Source organism: Rhinolophus sinicus, chromosome 18 (assembly GCF_057876585.1).
Source record: "Rhinolophus sinicus isolate RSI-liver-muscle chromosome 18, RSI-T2T, whole genome shotgun sequence".
Lineage (NCBI taxonomy): Eukaryota > Metazoa > Chordata > Mammalia > Chiroptera > Rhinolophidae > Rhinolophus > Rhinolophus sinicus.
Genome location: NC_142518.1, coordinates 85,458,794 through 85,483,426, shown reverse-complemented (window position 1 = coordinate 85,483,426; position 24,633 = coordinate 85,458,794). Strand labels below are relative to the sequence as shown.

Below are 24,633 nucleotides of genomic sequence, written 5' to 3'. Positions count from 1 at the left end.
TGGAATACTTAAGACCTGTGGAAGGTTTTAAATATCAGGTAGTATCCACACTTTTTTTTCAGAACAGTCACTCTGGAAGATGAATTGGAGGAGGTGAGATTTAAGGGAGACAAGCTAGAAAGCTATTTTAGTAACATGTGGTAAAAGTAATGAGAACCTGAACTAGGACAACAGTGGTGGAGATGGTGAAGAGAGAATGGATTTGGAAGACAGGTGGAAGTAGACTCAAAAGGACTGTAACAACTGATTTGAGGTAGGACAGTGTATTCATTTCCTACAGCTGCTGTAACAAACTATCACTAACTTAGTAACTTAAAATAACAAAAATTTATTCTATTAAAGTTCTGGAGGCCAGAAGTCCGAAATGAATCTTATGAGGAGAAAATCAAGGTGTTGATACGGCTGGTTCTTTCTGAAGATTCCAGGGGAGAATCTGTTTTTTGCCTCTTTCAGCTTCTGGTGGCTGCCAGCATCCCTTGCCTTGTGGCTGCGTCACTCCAGTCTCTGCCACCATAGTCACTTGCCTTCTCCTTATTTGTGTCAAATCTCCCTCAGCCTCTCTCTTTTAAGGACACTTGTGATTACATCAGATTCACCCAGATAATCCAGGATAATCTTCCCACCTCAAGATTCTTAATCACATCTGCAAAGTCCCTTTGCCATATAAGGTAACATTCACAGATTCCAGGAATTAGGACCTGGATATTTTATGGGAAGCCATTATTTGGGCTATCATAGATAGTAAATAGAAGGAAGGCAGCTATAACTCTAGGGCCTCAAATTTGTGTGGCTCAGACCATTATAGAAACATTGAGTGAAGTAAGACTATCAACAAGAAAACCCTTTGGAAAAGAAGAGTTTAGTTTGGGATATGTTACATATGATCTGAAAGGTTGATGGGACATCCATATGTAGATACCCCAAAGAAACTTGGAATATTAGTGTTTAAAGCTTTGGAAAAGTATCCAGGTTAAACATAAAGATTTGAAAGCCTCTGCAGAGGTATGATAGACAAAGAGTATAAATTCTTTGAAGGCAAAGATTATATTTGCATATAGTCCTATCCTTAGTGCCTAGCGTAGTGACTGACATATAGTAGGGTTCAACAAATGTTTGTTGAATGAATGGATGAAAGTAAAATTGCAGAGGAGCATATCAGGGAGAGGTAGAGAGTATAGATGGAGGAGTGAGCTTTGGATAGAAGGAGAAATCTTTCTTCTTTGAAAAAAAAGTAATAAAAGGGAGAAGAAACGGCTATGGAAAATAATTCTGAAATGAACAGAATATATTGCAAGATCTCACTTTGGACAATTTTGGTATTATCAAAATGCAAGGTGAGTTCATCAGTGAAGAATCTTACTGGGAGTAGGAATGACATTTCAGGAAAGTAAACCATAAAATGTCAAAACTGAAAAGGATCTTGAGCGTATTTAGCCCATAGTCCTCATTTTACAGATAGGGAAACAGAGGCTTAGAGAAAGGAATAAATTTGTTCAGGCTACCCAGACAAATAGAATTAGGTTGACCTTATGCTAGGTGTTGGAAGTACAGTAGAGAACAAAGCAGACACAGGCTCTGACCTCATTGAGTTTTTGTTACAGTGGGAAAGACACAGAAGGAAACAGGGTGGTAAGTGCTATGGTGGGAAAAGTTTACGTGGCTTAGAGAAGCACAGAGGAGGAAGCATGAGAGTTAAGAAATGAACAGCAACACTGGCAAGCTGAAATACCACCCCAGCTGAGGGTAGGCAGTGACTTGGCTGTTAACCCAGGTAGCAGTTTCATGACCTAAATGATATTTATAATTCCAGGGAGAAGAAAAGGAGGCAACTCCCAGGACCTTGACTCTGGTTCCAACATTCCTTTGTACTTTGGCTCCTTTCTTCATGTTTTCCAGGTAGACCAGAGCCACAGGAGAAAGAGCACTACAATAAGTGGAGTCATCAGCTGGTGGATTCAATCCTATAAATTTGAACACATGAACAAATATGAGAAAAACTCAGAACTTTTGTTCTACTTTCCCAAGGACACCCAAGATTAAAGAAGCTGACAGAACAGGGATTAGCTTCCTGAAGAAAGTGAAGTTTGCAATGAGATTTGAAGTCAAAAACAGGCAAGATTAACAGAGAGGACTTTGTTTCACTATGTTAATAAGGCCTCTCTTAAGGCCAGTTGTGCTAGGAGCTAATAATAACTTAAGGTAATTGTGTTTTGGGAAAGAACAAATTCAAAGTGTGAAAAAAATACCACTTATTTAGCTTAAAGTAAAACAATTACATTTCTATTACTTTTCTGATTATATTATCCCTAACCCCTCATTTTACCTATCATTAAAATATGCTTCTTCCCTCTCCAGAGTGCTCCCTCTCACAAGAGTTCTGTGAATCTCAAGGGTGCATATTCATCTCAAAGCGTCAATGAGGAAAGAAAGCTGGAAGCCTGCTCACTCCACCTAGGAAATGTTTTCTTCAGCTGTTGTCACTGTTGCTAAAACATGGCATTGCTAGGAGTCCAGCAGTCCAACCCCATCCCTGGTGCCGTGGTGGTTGAGGCTTGCAGTGCCACAGAAGTTTCTCTAGGGGGTTTTGGGAGTAGTAATTGAAGGAGTGCTAGACTCAGCTATGGGCAGGTCATGACACCCACAGGCCTCAGCCTCAAAGCTTGTCAAACCTGGGTTGCAGCAAGCCGCCATCTGTATCCAGATGAAGAATCCAAAATATTCTGGAACTCTTTCTGTTGAGACTAGTGTGGTTTCCAAAAAAAGAGGGTGGGAATGCTGGAGGAACCACAAAACAAATACTGGGGGGACTGTAGAGAGAAAGCTTGAGAGAGAGTGAAGTGGGACTCCCCCCCTCTGAAAGCCTAAAATGGCGAGACTTACTCCTATCCCCATTTGTAGTTCTAGAGAAAGAGTTAATAGATAAAGCAGAGCTCCCCAACTGATGGGCTTTGCCGAGCTGGTGTGCTGCCAATGGATTAGAAGTGGGCAAGAATTACTAATTACTAATCTTGGCAATCCGGCACAGCTTGGGGGAGCCAGAGCCCCCTGGCCAGTTGCCACCAGCTGACAGCAGTCTAAATGTTTTTTTTCAGAAGACAGACCCTATAGTACAGAATGTGGAATTCTGCCCTACAGTATTCATGGGCAGCCAGCACAAAGGGTACTTCCGGCCCCTCACTGCTCCACTGCTTCATGCTGAGCATACCGAAGGAGGTGCACCACTACCAGCATCAGTTTGAGGGATGCTAGAGGAGGCTGTGAGGAGGGGAACTGCTGGGGGTTCAGGTACCAGACTCAAATCCCTATTTCCACATATGTCACATTCTTAACATCTGTTTTATATGCCCTTTTAGTTGCATCCAAGTAAGCCACATGGTGACTGCATATATGTTCTACAAATTGTAGCATCATCATTATTTTGAAATACTGTGCTTGATATGAAGAAGTTCAACTGGATTTGAAATCCATTTGTGTCATCACAAGATATTTTATCATAGTATTTATCAACAACAGAAAATGAACAGCTGTTAGACAAAGTTTAAATTATCTTTATTGCCCACTTGTGGGCACAAAGCTTCTTGTCAGTGGCGACCATGAAAAATTCAGAGTCATTTCTAAAATCTTGATAGGGAATGGTGTGTAATCATTTTAAGCAGAATACCTGATATAAAAAGTTATACTGAAGGAAGCAAGCTTGTTTTCCATTGAACATTTTTGAAAATATTTTATTTATAAGTTATACACAAATATTTAATGTCTTCTTTAGTATTTTATATTTATTTTTCTTATAATTATATGATACAAAAAAGTAATGAATGTTGTTAATGAGTCCCAAATTCCCTCCAGTATACCCTTAGGTGCCATACAAATGTTATCACTTTCCATTTGTGTCACAATGTAAAAGAGTTGGGAAACACTGAGATAAAATCACTTTGAGATACTAATAAGAAGAAAGAGAGTTGCTTAAACCACTTTATTAATCAGGACTCATTTAGTTGTAAGTGGCAGAAGCTCAACTAGAACTAGCTTGAGCAAAATAAGCAGTGGGGGTGAGGATTACATTTATTGACTCAAGAACCAAAAATGTAAAATGGCAGGGATGGAGCAGGCCTCGGTGATGACTAAATGAAGGAACACAAATGCCATTACCTCTCTCTCACCCACTATCTCTAGATCTCCATTCCTCTATTTCTCCTTGCTGCTTCTCTTGGAACACTTACTTTTCTACCTACTGCTGTCAGATTTTCTACTGAGGCAGGGAAGAAGACATTAAACAGGTCTGGCTTATATCTTTATAGCTTGTATCCTATATTAGTATGAAAAATTCCAAGGAAGGATCTGATTAGCCCACTTTGAGTCAGGTGGCCACCCCTTGACCAAAGGCATAGGGTCTATTAGCAGAAAAATAGTCACTGAGGGAATCATGACTCTGATAGCCCTTGAACTTTTGTTTCCCAAAATCTGCATTGTAATTCAGTGTGCCTTTGGTCTGGAAAAGACAGGATTGAAGGCTTCTGGAAAGGAATAGCATCAGCTTTAGATGACCTTCCAGCACTCCAGTTATGACTGGGCTGAAGAGGAACTAGTCTTTCCCAGGTATATTATTAGGTGAAGCCACCAAATAGCCTTAGACAGAAACTATAAGTGGACAGATGGCCCGTCTAGCATAACAAACTTCAAGATTAACATCCTTGATTTCTCCTCTATATGGAGGCAAGGCTCATGCCATACCTGGCCTATGCCACACACAATCAGGATAGGCTAGGATATTCTGGGGTAAGGACTGTTAAATCTCAGTGGCTTAAAATAACAAATATTTATTTCTCACTCATTCTTCATGTCTGTCACGAACTGGCAGGGGTATCTTTATGATCACTTATGGACCCAGTCTAATGGATAGAGAGCTCCAGAGAACCTGCCATAGGTAACTAAGTGTTCTGGTCTAGAAGTGACATATCATTACCACTGTCTTAGCTTGGGATGCTAAAACAAAATACCATAGCTTGTGCCTTAATGAAAATTTATTTCTAACAGTCCTAGAGGCTGGGAAGTCCAAGATCAAGGTGCCAGCTGATTTGGTTCCTGGTGAGAGCCCTCTTCCTGGTTTGCAGATGACTACCTTCTTCTTGTGTTCTCAAATGGCAGAGAGAGAACATCTCTCTTCTTCCTCCTCCTTTTGTTATTCTTTACTCTCTTATTTTTTCATGTCTCTTCTTATGAGGGCACTAATCCTATTCATGTGGGCTCCACGTTTATGACCTAATTACCTCCCAAAGGATCCACCTCCAAATACCATCACATTGAGAATTTTAGGGCTTTAACATATGAATTCTGAGGGGACAAAGACATTCAGTACATAGCAACTACTTTCAACTCACATGGCCCCAACTGACTGCAAAGAGACCAGGAAATGAAATCCTACCATGTGTCCAAGGAGAACCAGAAAAACTTGCTTAATAACATTAATGTCTGCAACACTGGTTTACAACTGCATATATTAGAGAGTGGGTTGTTGAGGCTTACCCAAAAAGAAATTACATGGTAGGTGATTTGTCAGTATCATTGTGCCTGATTTTAGAAAAATCCAATATGAAAAATGCAAAGTATTAAACTAAATCAAGTATTGGTTACTTATTCACAGTGAGTGAATTATCTAATGTACAAAAGAATTCAACTTAGAATCTCTTTAAAACATCTAAATGTTTATTTACAAATCATTTACTAAAGAATTCTGCAACCATTGTGCTGAACCTTAGGTTAACTTATCATACACCCTTGAATTTTGACTCTATGTTGCCTATCTGTGTTTCTAGAACACAACATATAAATTAATCCACAGTTTCTCTGGGGTGAGTTGTAAAGGGTCCATTGTTAGTCAAACCCAAGGAAAAGACTAAAAGGCACAGTGAAAATGAAAACTGTGACATTAATTATGCAGAATAAGAAATTCACAACGGTAAGACAAATCTTATCTCTTCTCCCAGATGTAAAATTCCCTTTTTCTTTTCAGAAGTGGCTGGTTGGATTTTACATGTTTACACATTAAAATGAATAACAAAGACCCGGGAAGACTTTATTCCCATAGCAAAGTTGTTATAACAAAAACCAATATTAGCAGAGAACAATGACTTCACTCAAGAGGACACCCCACACCTCAATAAAACAAGGGCAAGAGCACAATTCTAGTTTGGTTATCTTTGCCAACGATCCTCAAAATCATCAGCAACCAATGCACAGCCAAACTGTCTCCTCTGGCAAGGGGAGTTAAACAAAACATTCAATCCCTCTGCACACAAACCCAATTCACCTCTGAGGCTGCTGCTTATCAAGTGTTAAGCATGGGACCAGCAAAGTTGGAGGCCTTCAAAAGTGGTAGAAACAGTCCACATGGTATTCACCTTCCACTTGAGAAAGATGTGATATTAAGAAAAATTATAATTATAAGTACAAAAAAAAAGCTTTCAACTACACAGGCAATACTACTAACTCACCAGGAACATGAGCACCATCACCACCCTATTGCCCCATCCTCAACCCCTCAGTTTGGCTGCTTGACCCTGAGTGTATCTGGAAGATTGCACTGCATGCCTGGGGCAAATCAAACAAGATTGGTGGGAGTTCCAAGAAAAACCGGCAAATGCTTTAGAGGCTGAGGAACAGTAGAGTCCTGAAACCAGAAGATACAGAATGCCTGACATTCATTTACTCCTTCATTTAGTCATTCATTCATAAATGTTTATGAATACCCATTAATTGCTAAGCCATGCACTGAGCACTGTACAAGACAGACATGGTCCCTGCCCATATGGTGCTCATATCCTAGCGAGGGAGACAAGTCAACTGTTAATTAGGATGCCATGAGGGTAGTGCTATGACAGGCGAATACAGAGAGCTGTGGGAGCACAGAGGAGGGGCTCTTAGCAAAGCTTAGGTAACACAGGGAGCGATATAGATGACATCTAAGCTGAAGCCTGAAGGATGAGAAATGAATGAGGTGGAATTCCCAATGAATGAGGTGGAAAAAGAGTGCTCAGGCAGAGTGAACAGTATATTATGTGCAAAAGCATGGAGATAAAAGACTCAATTCAAGACATGGAAAAGGACTGCATGTATAACCAGATCTTGGAGTGCAAAAGGGGAATGGGACACTGACGGGACATGAAGCTTGAGAAATAATCAAGGAACAGGTATTGGAGAACCTTGGGAACGATGAAATCAGAGTTTGCACTTTATCATGATAGTGATGGGGAAACTGACCTTAAAATGGTTCCCTGCCATGTGGAACTGAGCTAAAATGGTGGCCCAAGTGGAGAGAGAAGTCCCCAGCCTAAGCCCCAGCCCACTTCCGCATAACCCCCTCCAAGCGACACCTTGAGCCAATCACCAGATGACACCTAGCCCTTCCTCAACTCAAGGAAGTCCCACCCCATAAAAACCTGCTCAAAACCTTGCTAGGGGCTCAGTCTTTTAGGAAGGATCCCGCTGAGCCCACCGGCATAATAAAGCTGACTCTCCTAACTCTCTGAGTGCTGCTTGGGTTCTTTCTGGTCTTGGATTCTGCAACAATAGCAGTAGGAGTTTTAAGCAGGAGAGTGGCATGAACACATTGGCATTTTAGAGAGATGTGTCTGCTTGCACAGAAGAGAAGGGAGGGCAAGAATAAAAGAAGGGAACTCAGCTAGAAGGCAGTGTTTGGTGGCCCAGGCAAGAGATGATAGTGGCTTGGGAGAGGATACCAGATGTTACGGTGGAGACTGAGAAAAGATGATGAATTTGAGAGGGGTTTTGAAAGTAGACTTGACAGGATTTTGTCATCCATTAGATAAGTAAAGAGGAAGAAAGAGAGGTCATGGATGACAGGTCTCTGGCTTGAGCAATGAAATGCTGCCATTTACTGAGCTAAAGAGGAATGGGAAAGTTAAAAATGACAGTCCTCAGTGGAAGATAGAGATCCTAGAGTTAGCAGTGTAAGTTGTGATTGGAATCATAGTTATAGATGAAACCACCTATCCTTACTACACAAAATGTGGTTCAGGGACCAGCAGCATGGGCATCACCTGGGAAGTTGTTAGAAATGCAGAACCTCCAGCCCTACCCCAGACTTACTGAAAGCAAATCTGCATTTTAATAAGCTCCTCAGGGATCCTTATGCACATTAACATCTGAGAAGCACTGCTCTGGGGGACATATACATTTCTCAACTTGGGCTCTATGTAAGAACTGCCTGTGAGGCACTTTTTTTCCTATCTCAAATGAAGTTGCTTATTTGCAATAAACAAAAATTTGTAAGGCAAAATCACTTCACATACAAACTTATTTATAATAAACAGCATGGAGAAGAGATTCAGAAGCCATGGACACACACAAAATATGTGCGCCTTACTAAAAGAAGACAAAGATGAATTTTGATGAACAAGACAAACAAATGAGAAACAGAAACTCATAGACACAGACAATAGTTTAGTGGTTGCCAGAGGGTAAGGGGGGCGGGGGGTGGGGGGTGGGAGATGAGGGTAAGGGGGATCCAATATATGGTGATGGAAGGAGAACTGACTCTGGGTGATGAACACACAATGGGATTTATATATGATGTAATACAGAATTGTACACCTGAAATCTATGTAATTTTACTAACAATTGTCACCCCAATAAATTTAATTTAAAAATAAATAAATAAATAAATAAATAAATAGAAGGCAAAAAAAAAAGATGAATTTTGATGAAAAAAATCAACCTCCGTAATAGTTACATATCATGTGACCTGCTAGTTAGAAAATGAAAGTCATAGTCTCAGCAAACTGGTAGATCCTTAATCTTTCACTGAACAATTTTGTGACTCCACTTAAATGCATGTGATCAACACCTCTTACTTTTGAAATGTTTTTACTGTAACATTTCATACACCCTATCTCCCTACCGAGGAATCCCTACCAAGATTTTAAGAGTTTCTTCCTTTGACTCTTGCTGGAGTTGTCGCAGAAAACTTCAAGAGGATGTTGGACTAAGAATGATTCGCCAATATGTTTAATACCTCAAAGCATGGTTATTAGTTACAGGATTTTATTGGTACCTTGTGTAAATGAAAATTTAATAGATGCTGTTTGTATTAGGGTCCTCTAGAGAAACAGACCAATAGGATATGTGTGTGTGTGTGTGTGTGTGTGTGTGTGTAGACAGAGAGAGAGAGAGAGAGAGAGAGAGAGAGAGAGAGAGAGAGATTTCTTTTAAGGAATTGGCTTACACAATTGTGGGGGCTGACAAATTTGAAATTCATAGGGCCTGCTGACAGATTAGAAATTAGGTAAGAAGTGATGTTGCAGTCTTGAGCCTGAAATCTGCAGAGCAGGCCAGCAGGTGGGAAACTCAGGCAGAATTTCAGTGATATACTTTTGAAGCAGAATTTACTTCTTCAGTTCTGTGCATACTCTTGCATCTTCCACCCCACCTATTCCAGGTGCCAAGGAACTTGGTAGACAACAAATACTTTTTAGGCTAAAGTGGTTTGAAAGCCACTGACTGGTTCAGCATATTAAAAGCCACAAATGAGTTCCTGATAGAGTGGAACCTTGGGTGTGAGGGAAGGAGGCAGTTGGTGGAGAGGAGTGGAAAACACCATCAATCTTGAACATATTTCAAATCTTTATACAGAGCAAGAGTCTAGAGGGAGACTTATTTATACTTGGGCACTTGGGAATAATTGTTTGCTGATTCATTTCTTTTTTTTTTAATTAAATTTATTGGGGTGACAATTGTTAGTAAAATTACATAGATTTCAGGTGTACAATTCTGTATTACATCATCTATAAATCCCATTGTGTGTTCATCACCCAGAGTCAGTTCTCCTTCCATCACCATATATTTGATCCCCCTTACCTTCATCTCCCACCCTCCACCCCCCCACCCCCCTTACCCTCTGGTAACCACTAAACTATTGTCTGTGTCTATGAGTTTCTGTTTCTCATTTGTTTGTCTTGTTCTTTTGTTGTTTTTGGTTTAACATTTGTGACAACATGGATGGATCTTGAGGGTGTAATGCTGAGCAAAATAAGTCAGACAGAAAAAGCATAGAACCATGTGATTTCACTGCTGATTCATTTCTACTAAGCCTCTACCTACACTTTACAAAGGAAGAGTCTGAGTCCAGGGAAAAGAAAATCAGAGTGAGCCTTAGTCCAGCCATCATTCTCTGTCCTGAACCACTGAAACCGTTGCTCAACCAGTTTTCCCTGTCTGTCTGACCATTATCTTCTCAAAATGTGAATCAGATGATGTTCATACTGTTACAGTAGGCAGAAAGAATAGGACAATGGGAGAGAGGGGAGAGTAAAGGAATGAGGAAGTAAGGGGAGACAAAGGAAGGAAGAGATGAAGTCATTCTTAAGAAAAGGTACAGCTACCAGACCAGCCAGGACTAGATCTTGGTAATAGCTCAGGACACCATCTTGCCCCTCAAAGTGAACTTTAGCTAATTGTAATGGATTATAATGGTATATAAATTAACATTGCAGGCAGGGGATAATCTCTACCTCCTGTGTCACCATGACTGTTCTGACAAGGGCCAAATAAGGACAAGGGAATCCCACCTCCTGACAGGAAGGAATGCTCAGTGACAACTCACCTAGGAATGCCTATAACACCACCCCTAAATCTTGAATATTTTGTGCCATCATTGTAATAAAATCCTAAACCTCTTTGTTCTTCAGGGCAGTTGCTCTTCTCTGCACCTACCCGCTCTCACACCATCTTTTATTTTATTTTATTTTATTTTATTTTATTTTATTTTAATTTATATTATTTTATTTATTTAAAAGATTTTATTGGGGAAGGGGAACAGGACTTTATTGGGGAACAATGTGTACTTTCAGGACTTTTTTCCAAGTCAAGTTTTTGTCCTTTCAATCTTAGTTTTGGAGGGTGCCATTCAGCTTCAAGTTGTTGTCCTTTCAGTTTTAGTTGTGGAGGGTGAAGCTCAGTTCCAGGTCCAGTTGCCCGTTGCTAGTTGCGGGGGGCTCAGCCCACCATCCCTTGCGGGAGTTGAAGAGTCGAACTGGCAACCTTGTGGTTGAGAGGACACGCTCCAACCAAATGAGCCATCCGGGAGCTCAGCGGCAACTCAGCTCAAGGTGTCGTGTTCAATCTTAGTTGTGGGGGGCATGGCCCACCATCCCTTGCGGGACTCAAGGAATCGAACAGGCAACCTTGTGGTTGAGAGACCACTGGCCCATGTGGGAATCGAACTGGCAGCCTTCGGAGTTAGGAGCATGGAGCTCCAACTGCCTGAGCCACCGGGCCGGCCCCTCTCACACCATCCTGACAGTATACTATTTCCTTTAAAAAAAAAAAAAAAAAAAAAAAATATATATATATATATATATATATATATATATATATATATATATATATATATATATATATATACCACTTCCTTGGCTTTGCTTGCTTGGCTTATTTGGTGCATCTTTGAATTCTTTCCTGCGGCATAAACCAAGAACCCATTTTCTGGCAACAATACTTCGCCTATCTTTTGTATTTAGAATAAAATGCAAATCATGACTTCCGGAAAAATGGCGGCGTGAGGTGAGCCTCTGTAAAGCTCCCCTGGAATTTACAACGAATCGAACAACAAAAACTCCACAAAGGACTCCCTGCACAGCAGACAGGCAAGACGAAGAGGCCCACTACCGACTGAAATCACCTACAGGTGGGAGATTCGCGCAAGTGGAGGGAGGAGGAAAGGGAGAAGTGCGCGGAGACGGAGCCACGCGGGCGCATGACGCAGACCTAGCTCAGTGCGCCGAGCTCACTGCTTCCCGGAACTACCGCAGCTGCGGGAGAGGGAAAAACTCGGACTGCTAGGGCTCCGCTTATAGCCCACAGGGCTGAGGGGACAGCATATACCACGGATGAACCCAACGCTCACGGCAGAGACGTCGGAGAAAAGACTGAGGGAAAAAGGCTGAAAACGGTGGTTTAAGCCCTCACTGCTGAGCAGAGAATGGAGCCTTAGGCACTGAGACTAGCCGCCCCCTCCCACCCCTCCCAGAGCTCGCCCCGCCCCCACATGCCCGGTGCTAGAAGCGAAACAGTAGCAGTGTCAGATCAAAACAACAGAAAATTTGATGTTTTGAGAACTGTGGGCCGCAGTCACAAATTCACAGCCCAACTAGTTCCGGCAAAGGGGAGGGAGCCGTGGAAGCAGGACCGGCTGTGGTGGTGGATGCCACCATTGCTCTGGGCCACCTCTCACAACTTACCCTGCCCCTGACCCCACCTATCTGGGCGGATCCCTGCAGGAGTAAACAGAACTGCTGAAACATACGAGCTCTGAATCAGGAGCTGGAAGAGCTTTGGAACATCAAAAGCTCTCCGCACACCCACCGGGACACTGCGCCCTGTGACCTAGACGAACTATTAACAGAGGAGAAGCCCGTCTCCCAGGGAATACCCACATTGTGTGAGAAGCAGGAATAGTGCAGAGAAAACAGCACTACCGTGTGGGAGAAGAAAAATAAATTGCAGTTGGAGAAATAATAAGACATTCTACCAACAAGTACTGGAAAACAAAAGAAAGACCTCTTCCTATCAACCTGTTGCAGAAGTCACTCCTGTAGATGTCTAGGAAGAGAAATAGTAAACCAGTAATCGCCATGAATAACCAAGGCAACAAGATAGCTCAGAAAGAAAGTGAAAAATCTCCAGAGAAGGCACTTAAAGATACAGAAATATGTGACTTAAATGACAGAGAATTCAAGATTGCAGTTCTGAAAAAACTCAACGAGATACAAGAAAACACAGATAGGCAGTTAAATGAACTCAGAAACTCAATCAAAGAACAGCATGAGCATTTTACGAAAGAGATTGAAATCTTAAAAAAAAACCAAATAGAATTTCTGGAGATTAAGAACTCAATAGAAGAAATTAAGAATGAAATAACCAGCTTAGGTAGTAGACTTGACCAGATGGAGCAAAGAATCAGTGACATCGAGGATAGAAACCTGGAAATGACACAGATGGAAGAAGAAAGAGACTTGAGACTTAAAAGAAATGAAAGAACTCTACAAGAACTTTCTGACTCCATCAGAAAGAGCAATATAAGAATAATGGGCATACCAGAAGGAGAAGAAAGAGAGAAGGGAACAGAGAATATATTCAAACAAATTGTCGATGAGAACTTCCCACATTTGTGGACAGAACTGGACCCTCGAATCCAAGAAGCAAATAGAACACCTAGTTACCTCAATCCCAACAGGCCTTCTCCAAGGCACATTGTATTGAAGCTGTCTAAAATCAACGACAAAGAAAGAATCCTCAAGGCAGCCAGGGAAAAGAAGACGGTAACATACAAAGGAAAGCCCATTAGATTATCATCAGATTTTTCAGCAGAAACTCTACAAGCCAGGAGGGAGTGGAACCAAATATTCAAACTATTGAAAGAGAGAAATCATGAGCCAAGAATAATATATCCAGCAAAGATATCCTTTAAATATGAAGGAGGAATAAAGACCTTTCCAGACATACAGAAGCTGAGGGAATTTTCTAATACACGACCTGCACTACAAGAAATACTAAAGGAGGCTATTCGACCACCATCAACAGGGACAATTTGTGGCAACCAAAACTCAAAAAGGGGGAGAGTAAAGGCCTGAACTGGAATATGGGAATGGAGAAAGTAAGCGTGCTGAAGAAAATGGAATACTCTAAACATCAAACTTTCTTTTACATAAACTTAAGGGTAACCACTCAAAATAAATCCAGAATTGAAATATATACTGAAATAAAAGAAGAAACAGAGGGAAACATCATAGAATACCACCACACAGAAATAATAGACAACAACAAAAAGGCAAAGAAACAATGGAGACACAGCCTTACCAGAAAACTAAAGATAGAATGACAGGAAATCCTCACATATCAATAATCACACTAAATGGAAATGGACTGAACTCACCAATAAAAAGGCACAGAGTAGCAGATTGGATCAAAAAACTAAACCCAACCATATGCTGTCTCCAGGAGACACATCTCAGCTACAAAGACAAGCATAGACTCAAAGTGAAAGGGTGGAAATTGACACTCCAGGCAAATGGTACCCAGAGAAAATCAGGTGTAGCCATAATGATATCAGATGAAACAGACTTCAAGGTGAAAAAGATAACAAGAGATAAAGATGGACATTTCATAATGGTAAAGGGGACTGTACAACAAGAAGACATAACAGTCATCAATATTTATTCCCCCAATCAGGGAGCACCGAAATACACCAAGCAACTACTAACAGAACTAAAGGGAGAAATTGACCAAAACACAATTATACTAGGGGACTTAAATACATCATTGACAGCTATGGATAGATCATCCAAACAGAAAATGAATAACGAAATAGTAGCCCTAAATGACACATTAGATGAAATGGACATAATTGACATTTACAGAGCACTTCATCCTAAAACATCAGACTATACATTCTTTTCTCAAGGATAGACCATATATTGGGACATAAAATCAGTCTCAACAAATTTAAGAAAATTGAAATCATACCATGCATATTCTCTGATCACAAGGCTTTGAAATTGGATATCAACTGTAAAAAGAAAGCTGGAAAAAACACAAATACATGGAGATTAAACAACATACTTTTAAAGAAGGACTGGGTCAAAGAAGAAGTTAGAGGAGAGATCAAAAGATACATAGAAACAAATGACAATGAAAATACATCCTACCAAATTTTTGGAATGCAGCGAAAGCAGTTTTAAGAGGGAAATTTATCTCATTACAGGCCTATCTCAAGAAACAAGAAAACTCCCAAATAAATAACCTCATGTTACACCTTAAAGAACTAGAAAAAGAAGAACAAGTAAAACCCAAGGTCAGCAGAAGAAAGGAAATAACAAAAATCAGAGCAGAACTAAATGAAATAGAGAACAAAAAGACAATAGAAAAAATTAATGTGACAAAGAGCTGGTTCTTTGAAAAGATTAACAAAATTGACAAACCCTTGGCTAGACTTACTAAGATAAAAAGAGAGAAGACACTAACAAAATCAGAAACGGAAAGGGGAAGTTATCACGGACACCACAGAAATACAAAGGATCATCCAAGAATACTATGAAGGACTATATGCCACCAAATTCAACAACCTAGAAGAAATGGACAAGTTCTTAGAAACATATAGTCTTCCAAGGCTGAACCATGAAGAACTGGAAAATCTAAACAGACCGATCACCAGTAACGAAATTGAATCAGTCATCCAAAACCTTCCCAAAAGCAAAAGTCCGGGACCAGATGGCTTCACTAGTGAATTCTACCAAACCTTCAAAGAGGATCGAATACCAATCCTGCACAAACTCTTCCAAAAAATTGAAGAAGAGACAGTACTCCCTAACTCATTCTATGAGGCCAACATCACCCTGATACCAAAACCTGGTAAGGACAGCACAAAAAAAGAAAACTACAGACCAATATCTCTGATGAATACCAATGCAAAAATCCTAAATAAAATTCTAGCAAATCGAATACAACAATGCATTAAAAAGATTATTCATCACGACCAAGTGGGGTTCATCCCCGGGGCACAAGGATGGTTCAACATACGCAAATCCATCAATGTGATACATCACATAAACAAAATAAAGGACAAAAATCATATGATTATATCAATTGATGCAGAAAAAGCGTTTGACAAGATACAACATCCATTTATGATTAAAACACTTAATAAAATGGGTATAGAAGGAAAATACCTTAACATAATAAAGGCCATATATGACAAGCCCTCTGCAAATCTCATAATTAATGGAGAAAAACTGAAGCCCTTTGCTCTACGTTCAGGAACACGACAGGGATGTCCCCTATCACCTCTGCTTTTCAACATAGTGTTGGAAGTCCTTGCCAGAGCAATCAGGCAAGAGAAAGAAATAAAAGGCATCCAAATTGGGAATGAAGAAGATAAATTATCACTCTTTGCAGATGACATGATGCTATATATAGAAAACCCTAAAGACTCCACCAAAAAGCTATTAGAAACAATCAACGAATACAGTAAAGTTGCCGGCTACAAAATCAACGCACAAAAGTCCATTGCCTTCCTATATACTAACAATGAAATCTCAGAAAAAGAAATACAAAAAACAATTCCTTTTGCAATTGCAGCAAAAAGAATAAGATACCTAGGAATAAACTTAACCAAGGATGTGAAAGACCTATATGCTGAAAACTATAAGACATTTTTGAAAGAAATTGAAGAAGACACAAAGAAATGGAAAGACATTCCGTGCTCATGGATTGGAAGAATCAACATAGTTAAAATGGCCATATTACCCAAAGCAATATACAGATTCAATGCAATCCCCATCAAAATCCCAATGGCATATTTTAAAGAAATAGAACAAAAAATCATCAGATTTGTTTGGAACCACAAAAGACCCCGAATAGCCAAAGCAATCTTAAGAAAAAAGAACAATAATGGAGGTATCACACTTCCTGACTTTGGCTTGTACTACAGGGCTACAATAATCAAAACAGCATGGTATTGGCAGAAAAACAGACACATAGACCAATGGAATAGAATTGAGAACCCAGAAATGAAACCACATAAATATGGACAGATAATTTTTGACAAAGAAGCTAAAAACATACAATGGAGCAAAGACAGCCTGTTCAATAAATGGTGCTGGGAGAATTGGATAGCCACGTGCAAAAGAATGAAACTGGACTGCTATTTGTCACCATGTACCAAAGTTAATTCAAAATGGATCAAAGACTTAAGCATAAGACCTGACATAATAAACTGCATAGAAGAAAACATAGGTACTAAACTTATGGACCTTGGGTTCAAAGAGCATTTTATGAACTTGACTCCAAAGGCAATGGAAGTAAAAGCTAAAATAAACGAATGGGACTATATGAAACTTAAAAGCTTCTGCACAGCAAAAGAAACCATTGACAAAATAAAGAGGCCACCAACTGAATGGGAGAAGATTTTTGCAAACTGTGCCTCCGATAAGGGGCTAGTATCCAGAATAATCAAGGAACTCATGCAACTCAACAACAAAAAAACAAACAACCCAATTGAAAAATGGGCAGAGGACCTGAAGAGACATTTCTCCAAAGAGGACATACAAATGGCAAATAGACATATGAAAAAATGCTCAACATCATTAATCATCAGAGAAATGCAAATCAAAACCATAATGAGATATCACCTCACCCCAGTCAGAATGGCTATCATCAACAAGACAAATAGTAACAAATGTTGGAGAGGCTGTGGAGAATAAGGAACCCTCATACACTGTTGGTGGGAATGCAGACTGGTGCAGCCATTATGGAAGGCAGTGTGGAGGTTCCTCAAAGAATTACGAATAGAATTGCCATATGACCCAGCAATCCCTCTCCTGGGTATCTACCCAAAAAATCTGAAAACATTTAGAGATAAAGACACATGTGCTCCAATGTTCATTGCAGCTTTGTTTACGGTGGCCAAGACATGGAAACAACCAAAATGTCCTTTGATAGATGAATGGATAAAGATGTTGTGGTATATATACACAATGGAATACTATTCAGCAGTAAGAAAAGATGATATAGGAACATTTGTGACAACATGGATGGATCTTGAGAGAGTAATGCTGAGCGAAACAAGTCAGACAGAAAAAGCAGAGAACCATGTGATTTCACTGATATGTGGTATATAAACCAAAAACAACAAAAGAACAAGACAAACAAATGAGAAACAGAAACTCATAGACACAGACAGTAGTTTAGTGGTTACCAGAGGGTAAGGGGGGTGGGGGGTGGGGGGTGGGAGATGAAGGTAAGGGGGATCGAATATATGGTGATGGAAGGAGAACTGACTCTGGGTGATGAACACACAATGGGATTTATAGATGATGTAATACAGAATTGTACACCTGAAATCTATGTAATTTTACTAACAATTGTCACCCCAATAAATTTAATAAAATTAAAAAAAAAAAAGTTAACACGTTAAATATTCAAATAAAAGCTCTCTTTACAAAGCAAAAAAAAAAAAGAAATGCAAATCATGTAATATCGCCTAAAAAGCATTGCTTAATCGATTTTCTGCATCTCTCTCCAACTTCATCTTGCTATTCTTGCTCACTACACTGCAAACACAGTAGTCTTTTGGTTCCTAGAATCTGATCAAGCTTTTAAGCACTCAAGGGGCTTTGCACTCCAATCCGTCCCATAGCTCACACCTCTTCTCACAGCTCATTCTTTCCACTTCCTTAAGTAGCCTGGGGGACTGGGGTTATCACTTTGTGAAGGGTATAAATGATAAACGTGTAACTATTACATTGTTTTGTACACCTAAAACTAATTTAAAAAAATCTTCCCTGACCACCTTATCTAAAGTAGGTTCCCCTCAACTTTTACTCTATCAGCACTTGCTTATTTCTTTCATTACTTTTTGTCAAATTGGTAATTATTTTCTTTACTTGTTTTTTGTCTGCCTGCCAATCAGAATGTAAATTCCATGAAGGCAGGGATATTATGTATTTTGTGCACAATTATGCTCCTAATACCAAGAACAGTGCTGAGTACCTGGCAGATGAGTAAAATATTTGATGAATGAATAAGAGACCTGGAAATTTATCCCTCTATCAACAAGGACTAAATGAATGAAATAGGTACCAGTTCCTCTTGATACTTTTGAAAAGAGCAGCTGTTCTTACAGCGGAAAATACTAAAATTAATATTATAGAGGGTTGGAACAATAGGGATCTGTAAAATATAAATCTGTTTAAAACCTGGATAGCTAATCCTGAAGATGAAACATAATAGAACATTTAGAAAAAAAATTAATGAAGTCCCTAAAATATATGTTTCCTAGTTTATGATAGATCATTTATACACCCCACCCCACCCCCACAAGCTGTTCATCTCCTCCTGGTCGCCATCTGAGCAGTTACTGGCTTGACCTTGGGCCCAAACCAGCCATCTACATGTCATCCTTGATTCTGTATTCTTTCTCTCCTTCCATGTTTATTTCTGTTTCCTTTTGCAGTGTAGCAAAACACCCCAAAGCTTAGTGTCTTAAAAATTTTTTTGCAGTTTAAAACAAAAATGCATTATCTCTTATGGTTCTCTGAGTTGAATATGCTGGGATGGGTGGAAATTGCTTGGGTCTATGATGCAGTTGTAATTAGTGGCTGGGGAGTTGGAGTCACCTGAAGGCTCGACTGGATAGGATATCTAAGATGTATCACATTACCAACAGTTGATGCAGGGTGTCAGCTGGGAGCTTATCTGGGGGCTGTCAACCAGAGCAGCTATGTATGTGTGAGCTTTCCATTTGTCTTGCATTTCTCAAAGTATGGTAGTTGTGTTCCAAGAGTAGAAGTTCCAGGAAACAAGAAATGAAAGCTGCTGCTCTCTTTGGGCCCAGAAAGTGGCACAGTGTCCCTTCTGCCGTATTCTATTTGTCAAAGCAGCACAGAGACCACCCAAATTCAAAAGGAGGAGCTACAGTACCCACCTATCAATCAAAAAAGAGTCAATGAAACTGTAGCTATCTTTAATCTGCCATAATACCTCATTATGTTCTGGCCATTCCACCTCAAAAAAATTTCCCTTTCTCTTCTCTTCAACTTCACTGCCACTACCCTAGTATAAACCACCATCAAATTATCTCCTAGATAATTGCAAAAAAGAAGAGAAAAAAAGAATTTACTTCTTCAGGAAACTTTAGTCTTTGCTCTTAAGGACTTTAACATATTGGATGAGGCCCACCCATGTTATAGAGGGTGATCTGCTTTACTGAAAGTCAACTGATTGTGTTAATCACATCTAAAAATATATTCAGAGCAATATCTAGACTAGTGTTTGACCAAACAACTAAGTAGCATAGTCTAGTCAAGTTGACACATAAAATAAACTGACAAACTGTTTTTCATTGCAACACATTGTTGTGGTGACCTGTAAAAAACCAAAATGATGGTGTGTTATTCTACATGTCCTTTTTTCAGGAGTAAGAGTGAGTTTTTCTCAAGAAAAATGGCTCCTCCCTCTTCACAGTGTGCCACAGTCATACATCTGACAGGCTTGTATTCTGTGGCTAAGAACCATCACTTTTCACTTATTTTTCTACACAATAACTTGCAAGACAAGGGAAGAAACTCAGGTGTTCAACTTTGTGGTAGAAACTTCTAATGATCACCAATATCTGGTTCTCCTATCCTTCCAAACACATAGGAAATTACACTTTTCCATTCATCATGAGGTTGGCCAAGGCCATGTGATAAGTTTGGCCAGTGGGTTGTAGGCTGAAGTGCCATGTATCACTTCTGGAATGGAATATTTAATATATCATAACCTAGTATATCCTCAATAAATTGTCCCTGAAAACTTGGGGGGATAGGAGGAGGCAGGTTGCAAGCTTTAACCAAATTATCCATTCTTCTCCTCTGCCTAAGAAGTAGCTGTCTCTCTCTTACCCTTCATCCTTCTTTCTAGTGAACTTTGTATTCTACACAGACACTCTTACTCCATTCCCTATCCTATACCCAATATACAAACTTCCTTGTGTTTAGAACAAATTGTTCTAAAATTCAGTTTTTTAAGATGCTTATTTGAAACACCTTGTACTTCTATCAAATAATATATAATTACTTGCTGGACAGTGAGCACTGATTTTCAAATTTAAAAACCAATAGAGAGTCCCTTCAAGGACTACCCTCTTCCTTATTTATAAGAGATTCAGTGTCTTTTTAATGTAATAAAACACCTTAGCTCAGTGTTCTTTGCCAGTCAAAACACAAGACCAAACATGTAAAGCTGAACACTTGACTCCATTGTACTAAGGGCCATCAACCAAAATTATTGTATTTCTGGCATATATTGTTAGAGTGGAAATAGCATCATTGGAAAAAAAGATTGCCATGGAGGTGCCTGTTTTTTGTTTGTTTGTTTGTTTGTTTGTTTGTTTTTAATTAAAGTTTATTGGGGTGATATTGGAGGTGTCTGCTTTTATAAGCAAGTGTGTTGGCAAGACCTATTTAGCAGTAGGTAGTTTTTATGAAAGGCAATATTGTAGGTCATCAACTCTTGTTCCATTTAAACTATCCAAAGTCGGGAAGGGGAAAGGTGGAGGAAGGATAAATTGGAATCTGTCTGTTGTGATGGAAATTTAATGAGGTGCCTAGGATGAATTATAAGGCCCAGGAATTTTTTGAAAATGTTGGTAGATAAAAGTTGAGAAAGCTATTATTTAAAATATACAAGCAGAGAGCTTGGGAAGTGGAAATATGAATTCTTCTTTAGTTCAAGCTTCTCCTTTTACAGGAGAGGTTGAAGAGAATCCTTGAATGGGCCCTTCAGCTCCATGCATGCAAAACAAGTAATGATGCTTTGTTCTTGAAGGAAGCTATGAAGCAACATGAATGAAGACGTTTTTAGACTGATGAACTAAGTTCTGTTTGGTAATATAAATTGCTGCAAAAATCATTAGGTATATAGCTATTAGGGAAATGCAAATCAAAACCACAATGAGAAACCACCTCACACTTGTTAAAATGGCGATCATCAGCAAGACATTAGTAATAACAAGTATTGGAGAGGTTATGGAGAAAAAAGAACCTTCATACACTCACTGCTGGTGGGAATGTAAACTGGTACAGCCACTATGGAAAAAAGTAAGGAGTTTCCTCAAAAAATTAAAAATAAAATTACCATATGACCCAGCAATCCCTCTTCTGGGAATTTACCCCCAAAATTTGCAAACATTCATCTTTAAAGATATATGTACCCCTATGTTCATTGCAGCATTATTCACGGTGGCCAAGATATGAAAACAACTGAAGTGTCCTTTGATAGATGATTGGATAGAGAAGATGTGGCACATATATACAGTGGAATATTAGTCATAAGAAAAAAATGAGATATTGCCATTCGTGACAACATACATGAATCTTGAGGTTGTCATGCTAAGCAAAGTAAGTCAGACAGAAAAAGTTGATAACCATATGATTTCACTTATATGTGGTATATAAAACTGAAAGTGACAAATGAACAAGACAAATAAACAAAAGGTCATAGACACAGACATTAGTTTAGTGGTTACCAGAGAGAAAGGAGGGAGGGGCGAGGTAGAAAAGCGTAGAGGGGGTCAAATATATGGTGATGGAAGGAGATTTGATTTTGGGTGCTGAACACAGAATGTAATATACAGATGATGTATTATACAATTGCACACGTGAAACCTATATAATTGTATTAATCAATGTCATCCTAATAAAAATAGAACCATTTAGTATAGTTGAACTAGAGTTCACCTTGTGTTTCTGCAGATTTTTTTTTGCCCTAGGGAACTTTCCTTTGCCTTATAACTTCTTCTTCTGGAAATATGTCTTCTCTTGTTTCAATGATTACACACAGAAGATGAGGAATTGAGCCTGAAAGAACACACAGGAATGGCCTCCACCTTAAGCAGAAGAGATGGAAAATAAAATGGGACTGAATTAAATGCTAGCTTCCTAATTATATAATTGAGGGCTAGATTATTTGTACAGTCCTCCTAAAACAACTGAAAAAGCTTGATAAAATGTAAAAATCACCATTTTAAAAGCATAAAAACCCAACAGGCCAGTACAGAATCATCAAGCCAAAATTAAAAGGAAAATATTCACCAGAGAGGTGAATAAGATCAAAAGCAATCTTTTCAATGAGGGTTTTAATAATCCCCAAAATTTTGAATTTTCACGTTGAAAACTCTCAGAGCAAGTGGCAGCAGAATAGAAATCAAAGCCTGGAGCCTTCACAAACAGGAGACCCTCCCACAATAAGCTAGGACCCCAAAGTGCTACCCCCTCAGGGAAAAGATGAACCAGAATTTGGTCAGTCATTACATGGTATTACAGCCCAAGTCTGATTCTATCAGTCATTCAGAGAACCTCTAGACTTAAACTAGACCTAAGGCAGTACCATATTGTGTGTGCCCCCAAGAGCCTGACAGAAACAAATACATATCCTTTTTGGAGGATAACGTCTTTACCCTTGATCTCAAATTATTCTTACTCCCCAAAAATGTAAACATAATGAGGAAAGCACAGTCAAAAATGACCAAGTACACGAGGACTCCAAGAGCAAGAACCAATAGAAATAACCAACAAAAAAATTAATACTTCATAAACAAAAATCATCAACAAAATACACAAAAATGCAAAAAAAAAATACTAATAGACTATAGAAAGGATGTTTGTTTCAAGTAGAACATCTGAAAAAACTAGGCAGAATATTCCCTTGTTTGACCTCAGCTAGGATTATTCAAGAAATAAAGAAAGAGAGAAGACATAAAAAACGAAGACAGGATCAGAGATGAAAAGATTTCACGTATATGTCGAAAACATTTTTTAAAAAATAAAGAAGACAAATGTCACTGAAACTGACTCAAGAAGAAATAGAAAATATGAACAGATCCATAACAAGTAAAGAGAATGAATTAGTAATCAAACCTTCTAATAAAGAAAACCTTCTAATAAAGAAAAGCCCAGGACAAGATGTCTATACTGGTTAATTATACCAAACATTTAAAAAATAACACCAATCCTTCTCAAAATCTTCCAAAAAAGTAGAAGTGGAGGGAAAACTTCCTAACTCATTCTTGAGGCTTGCATTACTCTTACACCAAAACCAGACAAAGACAGGAAGGAAAACTACAAACCAGTATTCTTAATGAATACAGATGCAAAAGTCCTCAAGAAAATACTAGCAAACCAGATTCTGCAACATATTAAAAGGATTATAACCACAATGAGATACCACCTCACGAACCCACTAGGATGGCTATTAAAAAAACAAAACAAAAATGAAAAATGGAATGTAACAAGTACTGGTGAGAACATGGAGAAATAGGAACTCTTACACATTGCTAATGATAATACAAAATGGTGTAGCTGCTGTGGAAACCAGTTTGGTGGTTCTGAATCATTTAAAGACAGAGATACCATATAACCAAGTAATTCCCTTCCTAGGTTTACCCAAGAGAAGTGAAAATATATATTCACGTGAAAATTTGTAACAAACCTTGACAGTAGCATTATTTGTAATAGCCAAAAAGTAGAAACAATGCAAATGTTCATTGAAGAATGGATAAAGACAATGTGGTACATCCATATAATGAAATATCACTCAACCTTATAAAGGAATGAAGTACTGATATGTGCCACAACATGGATGAACCTTGAAAACATTATGCTAAGTGAAAGAAGCTACACACAAAAGGTGTCTATGGTACCTATGATAGTTTTGAAACATACCTAAACTCTATGGTAGTTTTGAAACTGGAGACAATTTCTCTCATAAAATAATGCTCATTTGGGTCTAAAGAGACCTTTATTTGCACACACAGATGAACACACAGATGTTCAGCTAATATGATTCCATTTATATAAAATGTCCAGAATAGGCAAATATATAGAGATGGAAACTACATTAGTGTTTGCCAATGGCTTATGGGAGCGGGGAATGAGAAATGACTGGTTAATGGGTATGAGGTTCCTTTCTGGGGTGATGAAAATATTCTGAAATTAGATCATAGTGATGGTTTCAATCACTGTGGATATAATAAAAATCACTGAAAGATACACTTAAAAATGGTTAAAGTGATGAATTTTATCT

At 38.9% G+C, this 24,633-nt stretch overlaps 1 long non-coding RNA gene across 1 annotated transcript in view; it reads right to left on the bottom strand.

The window, feature by feature from the left end:
• Positions 1-308: 308 nt before the first annotated feature.
• Positions 309-24,633, bottom strand: part of LOC141569668 (uncharacterized) — a 49,482-nt gene continuing 25,157 nt past the window's right edge. The window contains exon 2 of the long non-coding RNA XR_012493404.1: positions 309-1,961. This is a non-coding gene — a long non-coding RNA (uncharacterized LOC141569668). The remainder of the gene's footprint in view (positions 1,962-24,633) is intronic.